The sequence below is a fragment of the Xenopus laevis genome, chromosome 7L (genome assembly GCF_017654675.1).
Source record: "Xenopus laevis strain J_2021 chromosome 7L, Xenopus_laevis_v10.1, whole genome shotgun sequence".
Lineage (NCBI taxonomy): Eukaryota > Metazoa > Chordata > Amphibia > Anura > Pipidae > Xenopus > Xenopus laevis.
In genome coordinates, this window is record NC_054383.1 from 78820135 (window position 1) to 78840317 (window position 20183).

The 20183-nt window shown below is 38.4% G+C and overlaps 1 pseudogene; it reads right to left on the reverse strand.

Moving 5' to 3' along the window:
- LOC108695829 overlaps positions 1–18168 on the reverse strand; it is a 36512-nt pseudogene extending 18344 nt beyond the window's left edge.
- Between the last annotated feature and the right edge of the window lie 2015 nt (positions 18169–20183).

Below are 20183 nucleotides of genomic sequence, written 5' to 3' on the forward strand. Positions count from 1 at the left end.
TATTGATAAATAAGATAAAATTGTGTATGGGAGTTTGGTCAAGCTTAATTTAATAAAAAATATTAGATAAAATCGAGCTTTTGTAAACAACCCTCTTGGTGTATTCTCCGTTAAATAAATTGGTGATTAAACAACTCCTATATTTTCACTTTCACCCTTTAGTAAATATCCCCCATGTGTGTCCATACATGCCAATGCCTGTAAGGATGGGCTTAGATCTGCTTGCATCAACTTACTCTCCACCTGCAGTTCTATGCATGATAAAATAGAAAATTCATGATTGAGAAGGGCCCTTGTTGCATAAATTGCTCCAGATATTCCAGACCAGCCCACTCAACTAAAAGTGATTCAACTATCATGTATTACAAAATCCATGCTCGGGGTAAAACTAAAATAATTTAAAGTCAATATTAATATTACATTATAAATTATATAAACCAATTCTTATAAATTATACAAAGCATGTCACATCAAATGTAAAATTAATTTCTAATGGTAACAGTGTCTATAAAACATCCAATAAACTTCTTGTTTACGTAACCTGGTTAAATTATCACCGCCTCGTATACCTGTCTTAACCTGTTCAATCAGTTGTACTGAAAAATATTCTAAATTCATATTATTACATTCTATAAAGTGTCTGGTGAGATTGGTTTAGTTGCAATACTTAATATTACTAATCTGATTTATGTGCTCCCTGATCAGTTCTTTAAGGGACCCTATGGTACCTACATAATGTTTATTGCATTTTCTGAAAGTGATCAGATAAATGACTCCTGTACATTTGCAATTTACAAATTGTTTAATACTATATGTTTTTTTTTTCTCAACTGTAGATTCAGATTCCTGAGGAATCTGAAGAAATTTACATGTGATACATTGGCTATTCCCACATCTGTAACAGCCTTTAAATTTCAAGAAATGTGTCTGTTTAGTTGTCTTACTTGTGTAGAGGATAGGTAACAATAGGGGGCACATTTACTTAGCTCAAGTGAAGGATTAGAATGAAAAATACTTCGAATTTCGAAGTATTTTTTTTGGCTACTTCGTCCATCGAATTGGCTACTTCGACCTTCAACTATGACTTTGACTACGATTCGAACGATTCGAACTAAAAATCGTTCAACTATTCGACCATTCGATAGTCGAAGTACTGTCTCTTCGTCCACCTAAAGGATTAAATCCTTCGTTCCATTCGAAGGATTTAATTGTCCGATCGAACGATTTTTCCTTTGAACGTTCAAACGAATTGCGGTAAATCCTTCGACTTCGATATTCAAAGTCGAAGGATTTAACTTTGAATATCGAGGGTTAATTAATCCTCGATATTTGACCCATAGTAAATGTGCCCTAAGTCTCCCAAGGTGTGTACCCGCCTAGCTGCATTCATCACCCCCTGGTTTAGTGTTCCAAAGAAGTCCTCATCTGTATACAGAATAGGTAAGAACGTATTAACCACAGAAACTATTTTTATTATACTGTCTGCTATATCTCTTAATAAAAGATACCTTATTATTATTATTAAACTGTGTATTTGTTTCTTATGTTTCGAAACTAGCAGGGTGTCCCTATACATATTGTCTGTTTTATAAAAAGCTCTTTTGATGTTCATTTTATCGTAGCTTTTCTCCTTAAAACGGGTACTCATATCTACTGCTAAGTTATGGAATCCCTCATCAGTATAACAGTTCCTCCTCAACCCAAGGAACTGGCCCACCAGCATTCCACCCATCAAATTCTTAGCATGGCATGAATGGGCATGTAGCAATTTATTTCTGCTACATGGTTTACAATATATCATAGAATGTAAATATAAAGTAGTTATGTTCCAATAAATACCCTATGGTCAACAGGAGAAATACTTTACTATTTATTGAGATGGTCTTTTTGATGTGGTATTGAATAAAGTGAGGTCACATCTAATGTGGCCCAGCTGTACTCCCTTTGCCAGTCAAAATCCCTAAGTTTCAAAATTGCATCTGTAGTCTCTCTCACATAAATACTCATTCTTAATACCAAAGGTTGTAAATGGGCATCAACCCATTCAGAAAGATTTTCATTAAGTGAGCCTATACCAGATAGAATAGGTCTCCCTATAGGTGGTTTCTGTTCTTTATGCACCTTGGGCAAATGGTAGAAAGTAGGAATACCAGAAACTTGAGTAAAACAAAATCTCTTTCTAAGTCACTGACCAGACCTTTTTCTGAAGCTACATCAACCAATGTCACCAGTTCACCAAGGACATTTTGTAGGATCTCTATTTAACAGTGAATATCATACCTTTAGGAATCACTATCTTATCTCCATTCAGGCCCTACAAGTTATCATTTCTCTCATTATCATTGCACAAAAAAATTAGCAAAATGCAATAATTTTGCCACGGAACAATTTTGTCGAGAACAACATTTTTTATACGCACAATTATTTTGTCGAAATGCATTAAAGGCAATGGGCATCTGAATAATGTTGACGCATGACAGTTTTATGTGCGTGACTATTCTTGGCATTCTTTTTTTTTTGTTTCACTGGATTTTTTTTTTTTTGTGGCAAAACGTGGAAATTCGCCACAAATTTGTACTAGGAGAAAAAGATAAACCCTTACTCAATACTTGTGTATGTATATATATATATATACATATATATATATATATATACAAATACAAGAGTCCTCTGCACTCAACCCATTATCAATATATTTAAGACAGAGACATTTTGTGCATACAGCTACTAAAAAATGCCTTACCCTTTAAACAAAACAGGGATTGTTTGTCCATATATTGCAATATATTTAAGCTGGCCAACTACGTCAAAGTCATCCCATATCTGGCCAGTCCTATGCTCAATTTTCATCTGATTCATTAAGAATTCTATTGCTTCATTTTACATATTACAAAGGTACTAAGTTTTACCTGCAACTCACTTGCTGCTTTCAAAGTAAAACTCCCAAACTTGGCTGCCCTTTTATTAGACACCAGTGGGATCACCTGACTATAGCTGGAAAGGGTGGCAGCTACAACATGGAGCTGGTATAGAGGTGGTATATGATCAATCGCAATGTAGCGTAGTGTGGGTAATCTATGGCCTACTCTAAAGAAATGATTAGCAACTAGTTTATTTGGATGGCCATCACGAAAAGCGGTAAACGGCTTCTAGCTGTTTCTAGTGCTTGCTGTAACACCATATCAGGATACCCCTGTTCTCTAAATCTAGTCCACATCTCCTTTACCTGTTGCTCTGCCAATGTCAAATTTGAATTGTTCCGTAACACTCGACAGAACTGTGAGATAGGCAGTGATTTTTTCATCGGCCCAGGGTGACAACTGTTATAGTGGAGAAGGACATTGTTATCGGTCTTTTTGCGAAGCAATGTATAATCAATATGATCATCCTGTTATCGTCCTCCTGGACGCCCTATAGTATCGAGCAGGGGGTCTTTATTACACCCTATATGTATTTATCTGGATACTATTCTACAGCCGGTGGTACAAAACACCCCTACTTACTTAATGGATACCCCACACTTGCTCGAGTGTTTAAAATCTCTTGTGATTCCTAAGGGACAGAGATGTTGGTTGGCCAGTCTGGATGTGGTCAGCCTATACACATGTATTCCCCATGAGGCCGAGATTGAGGCAGTGAAACGTTCACTCGAGGAGTTTGAACTTTATGGGGGACCCCAATACCATTCATATTGGAACTTTTAAGACTTTTTAACCATAAACTACATTTATGAGATAGCTCACAGTTGCTATGGTGGGCCTGGGTGCCCACAGCCCCAGGGATTTCACTTAGGGGGATCCTCCCTCTAATGTAGAGCAAATTGGGAGCCTCTGGTGGCAGTCACTGTTCTTTCCCGGTTAGTCAGGTGCTTCTCCTAATGGCTACAGTGTTTCAAAATGCTCCACAACAACGTGATCACCTTTTAGTGCCAAACCAATGTTTAGTCCAGGTATCTCTACTTGTGGCCACAGTTTCTGAATTATTTGCTCTTTTCAGCTGACTTTTCCCAGCTTTCAAATGGGAGTCACTGACCCTATCTAAAAACAAATGCTCTGTAAGGCTACAAATGTATTGGCATTGCTACATTTTATCACTCATCTTTCTATTCAGGCGCTCTCTTATTCATATTCCAGTCTCTTATTCAAATCAATGTATGGTTGCAAGGGTAATTTGGACCCAGATTGCTGAAATTGCAAACTGAAGAGCTGCTGAATGAAAAGCTCTATACATCAAAAACTACCAATAATAAAAACTAATTGCAAATTGTCTCAGAATATCACTCCCTGCATCATACTAAAAGACAATTTTAGGAACACATACTAATCTACAGCAACTGAATTGATGGGGGACAGGTCTTCCTTGTCTGCTTTCAGTTCATATACCTGTAAGTTGCGTCACAAGCAAAGTTTCCTTTATGCTGCATGCACATTACATTTGTTTTGCATTTTGCAAGCTGTCTTTCTCCCTTGAATTGCTTTGAAATGAAGTGCAGTCACCTTCATGGATACACCCAGTGTCGGACTGGGGGGCCCGGGGCCCACCGGGACTGCTGCCCCAGGGCCCCCCTGGACCCCCCCTGCAGTGCCGCTGTGTGTGGTGCAGCGCTGCGTCTGTGCACATGCGCATGGCACCATAGTTATGTGCATGCACACACACACATTTTTTTCCGCGACCTCAGACAAAGGGGGTCACGGCATCAAGAGCCACATGTGGGTGCGGACCTGGGCCCAACAGGCCCACAAGAGCCGGGGGCCCACCGGGTTTTTTCCCGGTGCCCCGCCGGCAATGTCTGACCCTGGATACACCTCTGTCTGCATTTAACATCACTGTATTCATTAGGAGTGGCAAGGGAGAAATACATAAGTGACCCTTTGTCTAACTTGCATGTCATACAGCCACTATGGCAGGTGATAAGGACAAGCGCTGGTTTGCATCTGATGCATGTTTATGACTCCTATAATTCTGTATTTTTTCTGACCCACTCACTTCTTCACAGTTTTTTTTTTTAAAATCTTTATTTTTATCATTTTATAAACTGGGAGGGGTACAGAAGACAAAAAAGGAGGGGGGCATAAAATAAGTTTCCATATACATATTAATACAATTTGCAATATTCAGGCAAGTTGACAAAAAGTCATTCCTCAGTGTAAGACATACAGATGAAGCCACTTGGATATGTGTGCTAAATGCGTCATGACTCGGGATTAATTGAAGAAACTGGGGGTCATTTATAAACTTTGCGCAAGGCAGATTGGTTCGCACAGTGATTATATTTGCCCTGTGCATGGTTATATTTATATAGCTGAATAAGTGTGGTGCAAACAAATTTTTTTCACAATGCGAATGTCAAAGAGCTTTTTAAATATGTACAAAATTTGCAAATTGCGAATATTTATTTGCACACTCTGCGACTGAATCACGCCACAACTTTGGTGGCGGAGAAAATATTTGCAAAACAGTTTCGCAAAGTGTGAATTTAAGTTACTGTCAACGCTATTTTCGCGCACAACAACCGCGCACATTGGGTGCGCTCGCGAAACTCTCATTAGTGCGCAATTTGCGAGAATTTATTCACAATGCGAATTCGCAAAGAATGGCAAGACGGGCACAGCAGTGCAATTTTTTAGCGTTCAGGAAAAAACATGCAAACATGCAATACAACCATCTGCGAAAAAATATGCACTTGGATTCATGAGTAAAATGTTTCATGACTCAGGGTTAATTGAGGAAACTTAACTAAAGTCATCTTAACTCATTGAATGCATTTAAACTTTTCATTAGCATACCAAAGCACCATTGTTCACAACAGTGAATGCTTTAATTAGGTGGGATGCTGCGATGCAATTTTCTGTGTTAAATGGAATAAGTGGGATATCTGGCTTCATCTGTATATAATAATACTGTTAATTTAATTTACTAAGTTTCCACGGGTGTGAATAGAGATTGTATTACCATTGAGTCTGTCTTGAGACTCAGTTGGAATAGTAGCTGCCTCTTTAATCAAAGTGTAGTTTTAAGAACATTTAACCAAGGAGACCATATTTTCTAATATATAGCACTCTGCTATGAAATAAATAAGTAATTTCTTCCAACTGTCTAATTTCAACAGTTTTAACCAGCCATTTTTTTTGAACCAGAGTACCTCTACCATTTTCCAATTCCTTGGGATAAATGCTTTTGCTGACTGTAGTAGGTGTAGGTAAGTGGGTCTCTTATCCTTTCCTGTGTATCCTGTGAAACATTTAGCATGATTGTCACATAGTTATCCGCCCTTAAGTTGTTTTGTGTCACTTTATTTATGACCTCTAGTCAGGGGCGCGCCGCCAATGAGGTGAGCTGAGCCGCTCGCCTCAGGCAGCAACGCGGGAGAGGTTTCCAGGGGCGGCAAAAAGCCGCTCCTGCACCTTTAAGAGCCGAATTTCCAGTTTTTAAACTGGAAATTCGGCTTTACTAATGCGAGAGCGCGCAATTGCGCTCTCCACATTAGTGTTCCTGCCTCCCCTAGCGACAGGTAAGTCGTCGGGGGGGGGCGGCATTGCAGCAGCCGCCTCAGGCGCCCTTGGGTACGAATCGGCGCTGCCTCTAGTATTTCTCTCCAATACTGCTGGAGGTTTGGGCATGTTAGCCATATATGGGTATGTGTCCCTTCTGGGCTATTACAAAACCAGCATTTACCTGGACTAACGGGGTACATTCTTTTCAGTTTTATAGGTATGTAGTATATTGAACAAAACAAATTAACCCAGCACTCCTATTATATAGCTTTTAGGAAAAAACAGATTGAAAGGAAAATGTCTGAATTTAGTCAAAAGAGACACTTTTATTCAAAATTCTATTAGTAAACTGAGCAACAATCTAATAATATATAAAAAGAGTATCTCCACAACTTTGTACAAAATATGCATAAGCTGATGCTCCCCACCAAGGCAGTGTCCATGCATCAGTCCTAAGTGAAAAGAGTAGTTTTTTTGGGAGGAGAAAGACCATACCAGCTTCTCTCTTTATTTGGCATGACCTCTTCCAAAGAAACCATTCAGCTTTATGAGCTTTTGTGAACAACTTCTTAACTGCAGGACTGTATTTAGTGGGGCAGGGATGGGAGAGCATGCATTAAAGGGAAAGCCACTTTCCCCTATAAAATATACAAAATCAAAGGCAGCTCATCCCCATGTTGCAAATAAAACCAGTTGGGTGCATGGGTGTGTAGCTTATATCATATATTGAACAAAACAAATTAACCCAGCACTCCTATTATATAGCTTTTAGGAAAAACATACTTTGTACATGGTTTGTACAAAGTATGCATAAGCTGATGCGCCCCGCCAAGGCAGTGTCCATGCATCAGTCCTAAGTGAAAAGAGGTATAGGTATGTAGTTTATACAATTTATATACTGCCTCTCTTGTTTTAGCCACTCTAGATGTCCTGTGTATTGATTTTTTCCACATATTGTCTGTTATACAGTTAGGCCCATAAATCTTTGGACAGACAACTTTTTCTAATTTTGGTTCTGTACATTACCACAATGAATTTTAAATGAAACAACTCAGATGCATTTCAACTGCAGACTTTCGGCTTTAATTCAGTGGGTTGAACGAAAAGATTGCATAAAAATGTCAGGAATTAAAGCCTTTTTTTAACGCTCAAAAGTAATTGGACAATTGACTCAAAGGCTATTTCATGGGCAGGTGTAGGCAATTCCTTCCTCATTATCAATTAAGCAGATAAAAACCCTGTAGTATATTTGAGGGGGGGGGGTGCTTGTATGTGGAAGATTTTGGTGTGAACAGACAACATGCGGTCAAAGGAGCTCTCCATGCAGGTGAAACAAGGTGGCAAAATCTACAGTTTGGTACATCCTGAGACAGAAAGAAAGCACTGGTGAACTCAGCAATGCAAAAAGACCTGGACGTCCATGGTAGGCAACAGTGAGTGAACAACACTCCCCAGGACGTAGGCATATCAATATTCAAGTCTACCATAAAGAGAAGACTGCATGAAAGTAAACAGAGGGTGCACTGCAAGGTACAAGCCACTCATAAGCATCAAGAATAGAAAGGCTAGATCGTACTTTGCTTAAAAAAAAAAAAACATCTAAAAAAGCCAGCACAGTTCTGGAAAAACATTATTTGGACAGATGAAACCAAGATCAACCTCTACCAGAATGATGGCAAGAAAAAAGAATGGAGAAGGCGTTGTACAGCTCATGATCCAAAGCATACCACATCATCTATAAAACATGGTGGAGGCAGTGTGATGGCTTGGGCGTGCATGGCTGCCAGTGGCACTGGGACACTAGTGTTTATCCATGATGTGACACACGACGGAAGCAGCCAAATGAATTCTGAGATGTTCAGAGACATACTGTCTGCTCAAATCCAGCTAAATGCAGTCAAATTGATTGGAAAGCATTTCATAATGACCCAAAACATACATCCAAAGCAACCCAGGAGTTAATTAAAGAAAAAATATTCTTGAATGGCCAAGTCAGTCACCTGATCTGAACCTAATTGAGCATGTATTTCACTTGTTGAAGACTTAACTTCGGACAGAAAGACCCACAAACAAACAGCAACTGAAAGCCACTATAGTAAAGGCCTGGCAGGGAATTAAAAATGAGGAAACCCAGAATCTGGTGATGTCCATGAGTTCTTCAGGCTGTCATTGCCAGCAAAGGGGTTTCAACCAAGTATTAAAAATTAACATTTTATTTTCAGTTTTTTAATTTTTCTAATTACTTTTGATTCCCTGAAATGAAGTGATTGTGTTAAAAAAAAATTATGCAATCTTTTTGTTCAACTCACTGAATGAAAGCTGAAAGTCTGCAGTTCAAGTGCATCTGAGTAGTTTCATTTAAAATTCATTGTGGTAATGTACAGAACCAAAATTAAAAAAAGTTGTCTCTGTCTAAAGATTTATGGGCCTAACTGTAACTATCTTTAACTTCGTTCCCAGTTTCAGCAGATAAATTTTAGGGAATTTCTTCAAGTAGTAGATTTGTGTAGATATTAATTTTTCCTATTGTGTTTCTGTTCCAGTCATTGGTGCCCCTTGATTGTATGTAAGAATGAAGTTGGTTATAGCCCCAAGAATCTGTAGGATGGTGACCCCATCTTTTCCTATTTCTGCAAGCAAAATCACTTTGTTGTTTCTTATAAAGTCTCTCAGTTTGGTTTCTCTGCTTCCCTATTTCTCCTATCTGGTGTAAGACCCTTTCTCCATACTTGGTTGAAACTCTGGATTCTACATTAAAGGTTGTAATATATAAGGGGTATCAGTTAGCTTGTACTCTCTTTTATTTTTGTGCCACACCTTCCATGTCACCTCTACCAGAGGGTGCTGTAATATTTCTTTAGAGCGGTGTTCCTTCTCAAACCACATGTTGTTGACCAGCAGATATTCTGCTGATAATTGTTCTAATGTACACCAGGCTTTTTTATTTCCAGAGCCCAATCAAAAATACGGACTAGATGTGTTGAGATGTAGTAAAGGTGGGAGTTGGGTAGACCTGAACCTCCTTTATCTTTTGGTAAAATTAGAAGGTTGTGTTTTAATCTGGGATTTTTCCCACCCCATACAAATCTACATATCATAGCAAACGTGTGGGGTACCATTATTGGGAGAACTTGTAAAAGGTATAGGAGTTTCAGTATAAGGACCATCTTAATAGTTTGTATTCTCCCAAGCCATGATAGTTGTTATTTCACCCAGTTAACTATTAGTTTCTGGAAAAATGTTAAAAGAGGTAATTAATTGTCTTGGAATAATTTCCATAGGTCAGCCCATATTTTGATGCCTAGATATTTGATATTCGGGTTTGCCCATTTAAATATGAAGTTTTGTCTTAATGCTTTGTCTCTTGATTCTGTTAATGTTTAGAATCTCAGATTTAGAGTAGTTGACCTTAAAGTTGGAGAGCTCCAAAGAGAAATTACTTATGGGAGGGAAATTGTAGGCTTTGTTATACACATAAGTACATCGTCTGCAAAGGGTACACATTTAAATTCTTGACCCACTGCTATAATACCTGATATGTCAGGGTCTTGCCTGATTTGTGCCAACAGTGTCTCCATAATAACTAGAACAAAGAGAATTGGTGAGAGGGGGCATCCCAGTCTTGTCCCATCAGCTTTTTTACTTTTGACAATAGTATATCATTATCTCATTCTTGCTGTGGGTTTTTCATATAGGGCCATTATTCTTTGAATTATTACAGGGCCAAATCCAAATGGTAGCTGTAGAGAAAATCGCACACCCACGACAGACGTCCAATATAGTGGTACCTGGTGCCCGGTGATAAAGGAATCGGCAAACCTCTCAAATGGATACGAAAAAGCACACCGGCACACAGGATTTGAAGCTGCAGGGCAAGCCCTTGCAATTTTTTAATGCAGTGCAGGTGCAACGTTTCGGGGTCACGCCCCTTTGTCATGCTTGACAAAGGGGCGTGACCCCGAAACGTTGCACCTGCACTGCATTAAAAAATTGCAAGGGCTTGCCCTGCAGCTTCAAATCCTGTGTGCCGGTGTGCTTTTTCGTATTCAGGGCCAAATCCAAAGCCACCCGGTGTCTTTTCCAGAAAGACCTAGGATACACTGTTAAATGCATTCTCGGCATCTGTGGTAACTATGATAGAAGGTATATCTTGTTTTGTGCAAGTTTTATTAATGATATAACTTTGGAGGTATCTTTTCCCTCTCTTTTAGGCACAAGTCCTGCTTGGTCTGAATGTCATGTCAGCAGTCAATTTGTTTATGCCTGCTTCTAGAATAAAATTCTCTATTTTGTTATTGTTTCAGCATTGGGGGGTGTTTTTTAGTTTGTAAAGTGTTTGGTAGTATTCCTAGAATGCTCCTGCAGTACCTTTTGTATCATGATTTGTTTTGTTTCACCTGTCTTTAATTGACATAATTTGTGTTTGGGGTATGGATTTTTTAAATGATTCTGGCAAAGTGCTTGTTACACGTATCACTTAGCTTGTAATATCTTTGCTTGACTCTCATGTATGCTTTTTGCACCTTTTGATTAAGCAAAGCTCTTAATTGTATCCTCTTACTCTCCAGAGTTACCAGTATTTTTTGGGCTCAGTTCTGTTTGTGAGATTGCTGTAGAACTGTTATCTCCTTTATTGCTATATTTATTTATCCTTTTATTTTTTTAGGTTACTATCCAGGGTGATCAGTCTACTTCTCAGGACACATTTTGAGGTTTCCTAGAGTGTTGCCGCTGTTACGTCAGCGAGTTATTTGTTTGTACTATGAATTCTATCCAAAATTGTTTTTGCTGTTTCCTACTATCTGTATGTAATAGGGGGTGGTTGAGTGGAGAGTAGGGGATACATTGGCATGATTTATGATGGTTAAACCTCCACTGACTCCAACCAGCTAACCTGTGCCATATATAAATCATTAAACTGTAAACGTTAAGATGGGGCAAGTTAGAATAACCATATTAATCTTAGAACTACCATTAACTACCATATGAACCATTGATTACCAAGCACACAAACAGTGTTAAATTGTAACATAAAGTGACCAAACATTTAGGGGCAGATTTATCAAGGGTCGAATTTCAAAGTTAAAAATACTTCGAAATTCGACCATCGAATTGGAATACTTCGACTTCGATATCGAAGTTTTTTTCATCGAATTTGGGTATCCTGCGGTCGAAGTAAAATCGTTCGATCTAATGATTCAAAGGATTTCAGCGATCGATCGAATGATTTTGCTTCGACTTCCAAAAACTTAGAAAAATACTCTAGAAGGTCCCCATAGGCTAACATAGCACTTTGGCAGGTTTATTTTGGCGAAGTATTGAAATCGAAGGTTTTTTTTAAAGAGACAGTACTTTAATTATCGAATGGTCAAATATTTAAAACTATTTTACATAAAAAAATCGAAATCGAAGTCGCAGTATCCTATTCAATGGTCGAAGTATCCAAAAAATTACTTTGAATTTTGAATTTTTTTACTTCGAAAATTCCCTCTAATTCACTTCGACCCTTGATAAATCTGCCCCTTAGGGTTGTACTATCAATTCTTCAAACTTATAGTAGTTCTGCAATCTTTTACCTGACTTTTACATACCAGTTCAGTGGTATGGAATGTTCATGTCAGTTTTATTCCATCAAGTCAGAGAAAATACCGTAGTCCTTTGAGGTCATCTGGTGCTTTACCTCTAAGTCTTTTGGTTGTTTTGTTGTATTGAAACTCATTGTCTAGGTACAACACTTTACTTTATGTTTGGAATGTGAGGTCAGATCTGAGTGGTTCTCATCCTCTCTCTTGGGGTCCTTGGGGTCCTCAGTGTTCTTTTGGAACAGTGTTCAGTGTTCTGTTTGTGCCCATTCCCCTTGCAGATCAAAGAACAGTTCTGGGATCTTTCCCAATTCCGGGATCCATCCTGGTAGGTTTATCTCAGGTAAGTATTTTTTTTTCAAAAAGTTCTCCATATCTGTAGGAATAGCACTTGTAAAGTAGCGGTATAGTAGTGGCAATGCCTTCTTTTTGGCAGATGGAGAGAAGGGATACCCCCATCTATATTGGATATTTTGTTATCTTAGTTTATCAGCCAGTGGTTTCTACAGTTTTTGCTTAATGCGAGTTGTCCTTGATACGTTTTGAAAGAGTTTGATGTTGCTGTCTTCATATGACCGGTGACTAACCTCTTTGACCTTAATGAAGATCTCTTATTTTAGGGAAAAGCTGTGTAAACAGCACAGAATGTCCCTATGTGCATTTAGGGGGCTGCCTTTGGTTTCTGCAGCAGTACTGTATGTATTTCTTCAGATTGAACAGTCTATGAAATTCCCCTCATTATAATATTATTTCTCCTACTCCTATTCTCCTGGTCTAGGCTGGAGGTGCAGCTTTCTGTAGCCTGGGAGAATCAATTCAGGGCTGAATTTAAAAGAAAGTGTGGTGTTTTGTTTTATTTTGTTTTTGTTGGGTGGTGGAAACTGGAGAAGGCCTGCCTCCTCCTTTCTCGCCTCTTGCACAGGTGTCATCTTGGGTTCCATGTGGCTCATTTTTTTCTTTAAAAATAGTGGCACTATGTCACTAGCTACTGCATGTGACGTTCTCTCTCTGTCCACTTTACTTTTGTGCGTTTCCCCATCTTTTAATCTTGCTAACAGGCTGGTTCGGGTCAGTATGCACGGAGCTCATGGATTATGCATCCATCCAGCTCCCAGTCAGGCCATGCTCCCCAATACACAGTTTGCACATGGTTTTAAAATGTGCTCACAAAAGATAATTATTGTGCGCACAACCCAAAAAAATAGAAGAAACATTGTGTACACATTTTAGGGCAGTAGAAACCTACATAAGAAAATTCATATTTGTGTGTTTAAGATTATGAAGCACCCTGGTGTAAAACATTTTAAATAGAACTGTGTGTATTCATAACTATAAACAACAAACTAGTTATGTCCCTATATAGTTTTGAATATTATAACAAATATTTCCATATTTCTGCAGTTGCAGCAGGCTGGATTTGGAAGGAGTTATGTGCTGAATGTAGTGCGATGTTGGATGGCTGCAGGCTGACTTGTAAAGCTCCAGCTACAAATTACGTTAATGGCTATAGGTATGACCATTAATCACTTTTTGTCAATACGTGCTTATATATATATATATATATATCACAATTATCTTCAGACCAGCACTCCCTTTAAAATACTTGGTAATTTTATTGTTGCATAGTATCAAATACCCAACGTTTCGGTCCACATTTGGACCTTTTTCAAGGATGATACAAAACTCAAAAAACTCACATTAAATAAAGTGCTTCATCTCAGACCAATCAGTGCCCTCATTCAATTAGCATTTCAGTGTGAATCAAGTGTTTCAATTAAGTGCCTATCACATATATCGAATATCCATATATGTTAAAATTAACAATTTTGTGTCCATCATGTACATATCAACAGTGCATAGATATACATCTATGTATTTTCATAAAAAATATAAATACGTGAATAAATATTTAATATTCTTGAATACAACCGTGTCTGTGTTATAATTTAAAATATCAACTTATAATACTTAAAAACATCCACAAGATGTCACCAGTGTGTTTCAAAAAGGTTCACGTTACAGCGTCCATAAAATCCAAGTGTAACAAATCCTAAAAGGAAACAAAAGACAAAAAACGAAACAGTAACTATTACTAAAAATCTTAATTAATACACTGTAACAACTACGGAAAAACTGTAAAATGGAACAAATTGTCTGCGAACTTTAATCTGCTTCCAGGAGACATTCAATTTAAAAAGCAACTTAAGTTACCTTGTCCATTCATACCATAAGGCATCATACAATTCAACTCATAAACCCAAAACGCCTCCCTCTTCAATAGCATTTTTTCTATGTTGCCACCCCTTGGGTGAGCTCTAACATGCTCAATGGACATACATTTGAAAGAAGAGGCATCATGTTTGGCCTCGGCCCAATGCTTAGCCAACGGCTGCTGAGCTATATCCTGTTTCCCAACAGTTTTACTTCTATTTTTCATCCTATTCGGATCTAAGCAGATTAGATTTAGCAGACAATTTGTTCCGTTTTACCTCAGTAGTTGTTACAGTGTATTCATTAAGATTTTTAGAAATAGTTACTGTTTAGTTTTTTGTCTTTTGTTTCCTTTTAGGATTTGTTACACTTGGATTTTATGGACACTGTAAAATGAACACATTCGGTAACTGGAAGCAATTAAGGAGTACTAGCTCATAATTTATAGCAAGTAATATTCATGAATGCTGGCAAGTACTTTAGCATACCTCCAAAATGCCATGTGTTTTCTGCTGATTTGCTGCACACATCCTGCTGTTTGTTCTTTAGAATATAAGCTCCTTTGCTCCACTTGTTTCCTTTTGGACAGTTTTATCTTCATAACCACAAATTGTTTGGTGTTGATTAATTTTCTTCCTTATTCTTTTTTTCAAATGGCGAGATATCTTCTTTAGTTTAGTGCATTGATCCCCAACCAGTGGCTCCTGACCAACATGTTGTTCAGCAATCCCTTGGCTAATGCTCCAGTGGCTGTTAAAGCAGCCATTCTGCTCTGAATTGCTGACTTGGACGCATGTGTTGTTTGCATTAAACTAGATGTACTGCCATACAGGTTCTCCTTTAGACTGCCTGTCCTCCCCCCCAAAACCTGTTTTCAACTTTTCATGCTTATTTGGCTCCTGGACTATTTTTACAATTTAATGTGGCTCTTGGGTAAATATGGTTAGGTATCCCTGCTTTAGTATTACAGACAGTTCATTGGCAGCCTATTTCTCTCCATGTCATTGTTCTGAAATGGTCTGAGATGTTCAGTTTTTGGTGGCATAGGTTTTTATGTAGTTGTCAAAACAAACAACCTTTACACATAACTAATAAATATGTTTTTCTTGTAACTTTATAGGAGATGCAGGATATGGGGTTCTGCCTTGGTTTACGACCCTTGTAAATTTCATTTTTAATTATAATGTTACATTATTTCTTGCAGATTATGGATGAGTCTAGAGAATTGGTCAAGACCGTTTTTTGTGAAAAAAACTGATCCAGTTAGACACATGAGAAGAAGAATAGTTATGCAAGAAATAGATAAGTGACAATTTGTTTTGTAACAATGTATGTTTTTATTGAGGATCTGTTGATACAATGTTAAAAGACAGCCACTAGATGGCACTGTGTAAGAACCTTATAAATTGTAACAATGTGTTTTAAACAGTATGCTTGATAAAGGGCCAAGGTTTGGCCAGAAACATTGCATGTACCGGATCAGAAGCCAAATGCTGCAATAAAGGCTTTTTATTTAAATATTCCTTGAAACTGTGCTGCGTTATACACTGGTTATGTTGGGAGACACAAGGATAACAAGAAGAGTATGTGAGAGGCTCATCAATGCGCACTGTATTTGTAAGTTTAACAAAGCACACACATTGTAAATTTCTATCTTGAAGGGTTTGTGAGGCCAACTAAAAAAATGTCACATATTTTCAAGAACCCTGTTGCTAAGTCAAAATGTTATATTTGTGAAGCTTCACAATCTTTTCAGTTCTTGAAAGCATGTTACTCTGCTGGGACTGTTGCCACTCACCCTTTAAAGCAATTAGTCCCCATTCCTATAATACTTTGTCATAATCCAAGTATATAAGGTGTCTTTGTAGGAGCCTTCATCTATATGAACTCAACAATGAATGTAAAATTCTAATACTTAGGTGTGTTGTTTGACCTTAATATGTAGGGATAGTCATTGGGGTTATACGTGTTAATGAGGTTTTTGCTCATATATACTGTTATCCTTCACCATTAACATGTGTTAGATGATTGATGTGAAATGACATTGTTGGTAATGTATATATGAAAAAATAACACACTTTTTGTTATCTTGCATATAAAGAGATTGCTGATGGTGATGTGCTGGCTTGCCCCTAGCAGTAAATATTTGCCTGGAACATCTTAAAGGAACTGTAATACTAAAAAATATTAAGTAAAAATCAATTCTACCCTGCACTAATAAAGGCTGTCACCTGCACAAAGTTCACTATTTATAATGCTTTATTAAAAATACCTCATTATAACTGAGCTTCCGGTCTACTGACATAAGGCGATGGGGCAACATTCCCACTGCAAGATCCAACATGCGGCACTCAACATCCCCCACCTAGCTGACTTATGCCAAAACCGGAAGTTCATAGTTACTGCTGTACTGAGTCTTTTTTCAGCTGCCTTATATATCTCCATCTTCATTCAATTTAGATACTTGGAGAGGGTGCATGTGGGTGCATGTGGGCAGTCTTTCTCCTTTGGTAATTTTCTAAGACCAGTAAAGGCCATGCTGACCTGTGTACTTAGAGATAAATCAATCCGATGCAGGAAATAGGGCAACTGAAAAATCCTCCATACAGCTAGCTGTAACAATTGACTTGCGGTTTGAGCAGAGTCCAGTCTAGGAGGAGAGTACCACATGATTGATTGAGTGACTGTCACCCCGTTGCCTTATTTAGTAGAGTTATAGCATGTAGTGATGGGTGAATTTGCGCCGTTTCGCTTCGCCGAAAAATTCCGGATTTCGCGCGAAATTCGCTAAACGGCGAAAAATTCGCGAAACGGCGCCGGCGTCTCGTTTTTGACTAATAGCATGGTATTTTAAATAAAGCATTGAGAATAGTAAACTTTGTGCAGGACAGAGCTTATGGAGAGCTACTGGGGTATCTTTGGAGACACAGATCTCTACTGCTAAAGGGCTGTGGTTGCCTTGGGCTGGTACAGAAGCAAAACATAATATACAACGTTTTTAGCTACTTCTTTAGTTTTTCTTTATAATGTAAGCAGATACATTGTTAGAAAGAATAATAACACATTTAACATATGTTAAATATATTAAAACAAAACTGTTATCCCTGCTTGTGATTTTACTGTGTTATGCTCCTGTAACACAAACATCAGATGCTACTTTGTAATATTGGTGCTCACCCACAGAGGATACAGACATGGACATGAACAGTGACACTTTTTGCCCATGCCATTACAGCTTCCACTCAAACATTCAGGTATTTACCACTTACTCTGCTAATAAAAAAAAAATGTTGAAAATACAATAAACTTTTTATTACTCTGCAGCCTTGACGTGTGTAAAGGTCTTACTTGTTTAGCAATAACAGGCTTTTTCATAGCTAGTTCAAAAGTAATATTTGTGTTCTCTTTTTCCTTGTAGGATAAACAAGATTCCCTTCTTCTCTTGTCCCAACTTGGAACTGGAGTGGTAACTCTGCTAAAATGGGGGTTTTGTATATACCCTGAAAAATGATGTATCTGCACTGTATGTTTCAAATAACATTACCCATGTTTATTGACTTTTTGTAAAGCACCTTGGCAAAAAATAGAAACATTTTTAGTTTTTGTGGGTTTACTAAAAGAATGTTTGGCAAAATATCACACATTTGGTAACAATAAAAAAAAGATGTATTCATGACAAAAGTGTGTTTGTTTGTTGAACTCCACGTAAACATTTGTACAACCAATATAAATATGTACCTTAGACGTAAGACACAGGAGGAATGCTGTCTCAACATGCTTTTCAATATGTAGTAGCCCCCATTGACCACTAAAGGAACAACTACATGAGCTTCTTCAACGAGATTCCGACGGATCCAGCGTGGTGCACCAAATGCAGGCATCAAGTCGCATGTGACGAAAAATAAGGTAAGAAATACAAATGTTGGATTTTGTCGCCGCGTTAATCTGACATGACACAACTGTCATGTCGGACGCACTGGAATCGCATTGAAGACGCTCATGTAGCTGTACCCTAAAGGGCAGACCTTTACAAAGGATTTATTAGGTTGCTGGAAAGTACTTCTTGTATCATAATCCTAATGCACTCCTATGGCCATGCTGGGCAAATTAAGCTAAATTAAAGGGCACAAAAATGCTTGGCAAGGAGAAGCGTTGTATACAAAATAAGCATCAAACAATCAATATGACAAAAAAATGCCACTTGTCAATGTAAGACAATCTGGCCTGTTTGCAAATATCAACAGATATAAGGTTAGTGGGGATGGGCGATTTGACCCATTTCAATTTGCCAAAAATTTGGCCATACAAGTCTATGGGCGTCATTTCCGCAGTGAAACAAGGGAAAAAATTCGCCCATTCCTACAGGTTAGTAGTGGCCAGATTAAGTGTTTGACAGCTAACAATAGTTCTAATGCAAGTGTACCTTTAAAGCAAAACATAGAAGCCTGACTTGCTCTTTAATAGTTCAGGCTGGTGGAGGAGGATGAAGAGAGTTGCCCATATTATCAGTGCTGGGCCGGCAATGTAGGCCATGGACAGCCAACATTTGTTATAGTGAAAGCACAAGGTATAGTTTTTCACTTGAAAGTGTTGACAGTTGGATGAACATAGGCTATTGTTACATGAACACATACAAACCGAGCTGGATTAGCATGTTTGCTTTGAAGTAATACTGTACTAATGATAAATACACAGTGAAAATGTTATTCATATGATTACAATAATAAGAATTTGTTTACCTGTATAAGTAAAAATTCTTTGCCAAGTGCATGTGAGAGTTGGCAAACACTGCAGCATGACCATAAAAATATATTAGAGAAACTTTTAGATGCTCGTAAGGGCTTTTCCAGTTGTTATTGAGAAGGGTCCCAATGGATGTTAGATATGCACATCTGGGTGCTGAAAAATCAGTTTATTAGATGAAGCCAAACAATGGGACATGTTAGGGTGTCAGTAGTCTCAATGCTAGGTCATAGATTTAGGCAAGACTACAGCATAAGTACAGTATATACGTTAGAGCAAATGCAAATTTTATATATTTTTAAGTGCTTTTCCAGGTGTTATTAGAAAGGGTGCCAATGGATATAATAATAATGGCACCCCTCAGTGATGAAAATGCAGCATGATAGATGAAAAGAAAAAACGGGACATGTTGTTTGGGGCTCAGTCCCATTGCTGGGTAGCAGATAAAATAGTTCCTGAAGCACTGATTAGGGCAAAGTTTGTGTCCAGGAAAAAAATAAGCAAAGAGGGGTTGGAATGTGACAACAGGGACACAGACTGGAGCTAGTGGCCCTTTTGCTTGTCCCCCCGGACAGAACCTTGTTCCCTTCCATACCCCCTTCCCCTACACTGTTGAGCAACATCAGGGGGTGGAGGAGGGGCACCCAAAGGCCACCCTCAGCAGAGCCCTTATCTCCTGGTTAGTGAGGCTGGCCTGCCAACACTGCCACCACCAGGTTTTGGAATCCACATCAAATTGATGTCATGCAAGTGAGCATCCATTTGAGCCATCCATCGTCTCATTCAAAGATCCTGGTGGCGATATTGTCTACATCCTGGATCCTGTGCCTCTCCCCTAATAGCAGGAACTGCAGCAGCGGGTGCAGCAACACAACCTAGAAAAAAACAACTAGATATAGATGTAGCTCTTTAGAGATATGTATAACCTATAATAAACAAATGGTTGTGAATGATATGTGAAAGCTAAGATTGAAAGTTAGATTGGGGTGTGTGTGTTTATCGGGGTAGCCGATAACATGACCACACCAGAGTGGAAAATTACCATCAATTTGTACAGTGTCAGACTGGCCCACCGGGATACCAGGAAAACTCCTGGTGGGCCCAGGTGTCCGTGGCCCTCATGCTGCTAAACATTTGGCGTCATTCCCTATTT